The sequence below is a fragment of the Schistocerca serialis genome, chromosome 1 (assembly GCF_023864345.2).
Source record: "Schistocerca serialis cubense isolate TAMUIC-IGC-003099 chromosome 1, iqSchSeri2.2, whole genome shotgun sequence".
Lineage (NCBI taxonomy): Eukaryota > Metazoa > Arthropoda > Insecta > Orthoptera > Acrididae > Schistocerca > Schistocerca serialis.
In genome coordinates this window covers 1,130,426,977-1,130,432,224 of record NC_064638.1, presented here as the reverse complement: position 1 = coordinate 1,130,432,224, position 5,248 = coordinate 1,130,426,977, and the positions used below count along the sequence as shown (strand labels likewise).

Sequence of the window (5,248 nt, the reverse complement as noted above, 5' to 3'; positions counted from 1 at the left end):
CAACCACAGCGGCCGACTTTGGGTACCCATATGGCAAAATGTTTTACTCTACACTGGCTCACGTAGCGAATATTTAATTAGACTTCTGGCCACTAAAATTGCTACACCACGAAGATGACGTGCTACAGACGCGAAATTTAACCGACGGGAAGAAGATGCTGTGATATGCAAATGATTAGCTTTTCAGAGCATTCATACAAGGTTGGAGCCGGTTGCCACACCTACAACGTGCTGACGTGAGGAAAGTTTCCAACCAATTTCTCATACACAAACAGCAGTTGACCGGCGTTGCCTGGTGAAACGTTGTTGTGAAGCCTCGTGTAAGGAGGAGAAATACGTGCCATCACGTTTCCGACTTTGATAATGGTCGGATTGTAGACTATTGCGATTGTGGTTTATCGCATCGCGACATTGCTGCTCGCGTTGGTCGATATCCACCTAAAGGCAAGACTTGACACTGACGGTACCAACAACGCAAATCCTCGAGCGCGCAGTGCAAACATCATTCCTACAAATCTAGGTAACAAATGGTTCATATGGCTCTGAGCACTATGGGACTTAACTTCTGAGGTCATCAGTCCTCTAGAACTTAGAACTACTTAAACCTAACTAACCGAAGGACATCACACACATCAATGCCCGAGGCTGGATTCGAACCTGCGATCGAAGCGGTCGCGCGGTTATAGACTGTAGCGCCTAGAACCGCTCGGCTACTCCGGCCGGCGGCTTATGACATCTGCATTTCTTTTTCATCTCTCTCTTCTTTTTAGGCTTTGCCTCTACCTTGCTCTTCTAATTCGTCGCTGCCACAGAGAAGATAGTCTCTATTATTTAGCATATATCCCTACAAAGTCACACATTTTCTCAAATGCGTTTAACCTTTGTCGCTCAACACTCTGCCCACGAGAACTGCATCTGGGTTAAGACCGCTTTCCTGCAAGGTCCCAATGTAAACTATATAACTGTGAAAAAGGTAGACTTCTTTTGATTGTACACTGAAGTGCCAAAGAGACGTACACCCGCCTAACATCGTGTAGGGACCGCACGAGTACGCAGAAGTGCCGCAACAAGACTTGGCATGGCCACGAATAATGTCTGAAGCAGTGCTGGAGGGAATCGACTCCATGAATCCTACATGGCTGGCCACAAATCAGCAAGAGTACGAGGGGGCGAGATGTCTTCTGTAAAGCACGTTGCAAGGCATCCCACATATGCTCAATAATGTTCATGTCTGGGGAGTTTGGTGGCCAGCGGAAGTGTTTAAACTCAGAAGAGTGTTTCTGGAGCCACTCTGTAGCAATTTTTTGGACGTGTGGGGTGTCTCATTGTCCTGCTGGAATTGCCCAAGTCCGTCGGAATGCATAATGGACATGAATGGATGCAGGTGATCAAACGGGATGCTTACGTACGTGTCACTTGTCAGAGTCGTAACTAGACGTATAATGGGTCCCACATCAATCCCACTGCACACGCCCCACACCATTACAGAGCCTCTACCAGCTTGAGCAGCCCCTGCTGACATGCAAGGTCAATGAATTCATGAGGTTGTCTTCATACCAGTACGCGACCATTCACTCGATACAATTTGAAATGAGACTCGTCCGACCAGGACACATGTTTTCAGTCGTCAACTGTCCAATGTAGGTGTTGATGGGCCCAGGCGAGGCGTAAGGTTTAGTGTCGTTCATTCATCAGGGGCACACGAGTGACCCTTCGGCATCGAAAGTCCATGTAGATGGTGTTTAGTTGAATGGTTCGCACGCTGACACTTGCTGACGGCCTCGTACTGAAATCTGCAGCAATTTGCGGAAGGGTTGCATTCTATCACTTTGAACGATTATCTTCAGTCGTCGTTGATCCCGTTCTTGCAGTATTTTTTTTCCGGCCGCAGCAATGTCGGAGATCTGATGTTTTACCGGATTCCTGATCCGGATATGGTCGTACGGGAAAATCCCTACTTCATCGTTACCTCGGAGATACTGTGTCGCATCGCTCATGCGCCGACTATAACACCTTGTTCAAACTCACTTAAATTTTGGTAACCTGCCATTGTAGCAGCAGTAACGTATCTAACAACTACGCCAGACACTTGTTGTCTTATATAGACGTTGCCGACCGCAACGCTTTATGCTGCCTCTTTTCATATCTCTGTATTTGAATACCTATGCCTATACCAGTTTCTTTGGCGCTTCAGTTTATTTATATTTGTAAAATGCAGTCAAATTGCATTTTAGAGTCCTACACATCAGTACCAACAGGATAATATTTTGGGACAGCTGTACAGTTAGACATAAGTGTTTCGATACTTTGAACACAGATGTTTGGAATAACAACAGTAGCCCATTTTTTAGGAGGAACCATGTTAAGTAATTCCCATTAATTGATGGAAACCAGCATCCTGAAAATGCTTTGTTTTACCATTACAGGCACAAAGATTCTCTTGGAAAATCTGATCTGTTCTTTAATTTGTTTCAGTATTTTCCAGGGTGTATAATAAGAACAAGAGCAAACTTGGACAAAGCGCCGGCCGGGGTGGTCGAGCGGTTCTAGGCGCTACAGTCTGGAAACGAACTACCGCTACGGTCGCAGGTTCGAATCCTGCCTCGGGCATGTGGTGTCCTTAGGTTAGTTAGGTTTAAGTAGTTCTAAGTTCCAGGGGACTGATGACCTCAGAAGCTAAGTCCCATAGTGCTCAGAGCACTGGAGAAGAATTTATGGCTAAGAAAGTTTCCCCAGTCTGTTCCGTAGACGTAAAGTGTTAACGAAACAAAGTTATCTTACGTTATTTTGAGCGAGAAATACAAAGTATTATATCCAGAGCAAACTAGTAAAAACGTTAGATGAAGAAATACACATCGGACCGCATCTTTGATGTTCATGCTTATGGCATTTCATAATGTTTAATTCATGAACAAGCGTATTAATAAAGAAAAGAAAATTTTCTGGGTACAGTAATTACAATGATTATTTTATTCACGGCTATAATTTTCCGCAACTGTAATATGTATATTATTCTGAAAAATTACTACAACCATGTCGGGTGTCATCTACACATTTAAAAATAATGCTTTGAGAAGGAATTTAACTGTGGATAATACTTGATACAATTCGTGAAGAACCAAGTCTTGTGTAAAAAACCCAAAATCTGACGAAAGTTTTCAGGAATAATAGTTTACACATTATACTATGAAATATTTAACTACAAAATTTACGTAAACACAATACATTTTAAATTACATCAAAGCTGTTGAGCTGGGATAAAATTCAAATGTTAATTACGTAAATTGCGTCTCAAATATAAATTTTGAAACACACTTGAATCACACAAATATTGTTACCAATTTCATGTTTGAATTTTTGTGATACTGAGACAATATTTCAAACTTAAAAAAATCATGTTCAGAGAAAAGACAAAAATGAACCGTAATTTTGTCTTTACGAGTATCTACAACAAAAAGCGTGCTTAATTTCCTTAAACTGTTGAAAATAGTTATATTCAGCTATATTCATGTAGGATGTGATCATTACGAAGAAGTGGAGGTATAACGTTGAAGTTACCAACATCTGTTTAAGATTTAACCTAAATTTGAACAGTCATCAGTGACACACACACTGAAATCCGAATGGAAAATTTGTATTGAAGTTGGACAATAGCGTCATATTTGGCATGAAAAAACGGAAAGGAAACGTTTGTCAGCTGTGATACGAGAAATTCATGTTTTGTAATATCTACATATGGTGAAGTGTAGTGTGGTACTAGCGTCTATGTTGAGACTTAATGAGTTTGAAGCATAACTGAAGCATGAAGCAACAAATAAACTACGAAGATTACTGAAACTAACGATCTTTTCTTAATTTGTTGCAGTTAACGGCACAAAATCCATAATGCAAAGCACAGATACGACTTCCACAAGCTCATAAAGATCGAGGCTAAATATATTGCACCCCCTGATTTATTGGACGGAAAAGTGGTCTACTGTGCTGCTGAACTGTCACTCGTGCCGCACATGCGAATACTACCGCCAACATATAGCGGAAATGTCACAAGATTTTCTTTTAAGTGTACTTAATAATTTGATGCGGCCATCCACTAATTCCTCTCCTGTGTCTATCTTTTCATCTCAGAACTGCACTTGCAACGTACGTCTTCAACTGTTTGCTGCATGTATTTCAGTCTGTTTCTTCCTCTACAGTTTTTACCTACTATTCTCTCTAGTACCATGGAAGTTGTTCCCTGATGTCTTAACAGATGTCCCATTATCCTGTCCCTTCTTCTTGTAAGTGGCTACCATATATACATTTCCTTGCCTATTTTCCGGACAACTTCCTCATACCTTACATTATCAGTTCACCTAATTTTCAACATTATTCTGCAGCAGGAAATCGCTTAGATTCTCTTCTGTTTCCGTTTTTCCATAGTCCATATTTCATTGCTGCTGTGCTCCAAACGTACATTCTCAAAAATTTCTTTCCCAAATTAAGGACTATGTTTGATAGTAGTAAACTTCTCTTAACCAAGAATGCGCTTTTTGCACAAGGCTAGTTTGCTTTTTGTGTCCTCCTCGCCCCGTACTTCATGAGTTATTTTGCTGTCTAAATCTAAAAAACTAAACTCCTCCCGCACAGGCCATGAAGACCCAAAGGTACCGACTGGCCGCCGTGTCATTCTCAGCCCACAGGCGTCACTGGATGCGGATATAGAGGGGCCTGTTGTCAGCACACCGCTCTCCCGGCCGTATGTCAGTTTCCGAGACCGGAGCCACTACTTCTCAATCAAGTAGCTCCTCAGTTTGCCTTACAAGGGCCGAGTGCTCCCCACTTGTCAACAGCGCTCGGCAGACCGGATGGTCACCCATCCGAGTGCTCGCCCAGCCCGACAGCGCTTAACTTCGGTGATCTGACGGGAACCGGAGTTACCACTGCGGCAAGGCCGTTGGCATTTTGCTGTCTAGGGAGCAGAATCCCTTGACTTCATCTACTGCGTGACCACCAGTTGCGATCATAAGTTTCTAGCTGTTCTCATTTTTGCTACTTCTCGTTAATTTCGTCTTTTTACGATCTTCTTTCAGATCACATTCTCTACTCATTAGATTATTCGTTCCACTGAACAGATCCCGTAATTCTTTTTCACTTTCGCTGAGGATAGCAACGTCATCAGCGATTCTTATTACTGACATCCTTTCACCTTGAATTCTAATTCCACTTCTGAACTATTCTTTTATTTCCGACACTGAGTCTTCGATGTGTC

At 42.3% G+C, this 5,248-nt stretch overlaps 1 pseudogene; it reads right to left on the bottom strand.

Annotated features, from left to right (window-relative positions):
* Nucleotides 1-4,820: 4,820 nt before the first annotated feature.
* Nucleotides 4,821-4,938, bottom strand: LOC126428382 (5S ribosomal RNA; annotated as a pseudogene).
* Between the last annotated feature and the right edge of the window lie 310 nt (nucleotides 4,939-5,248).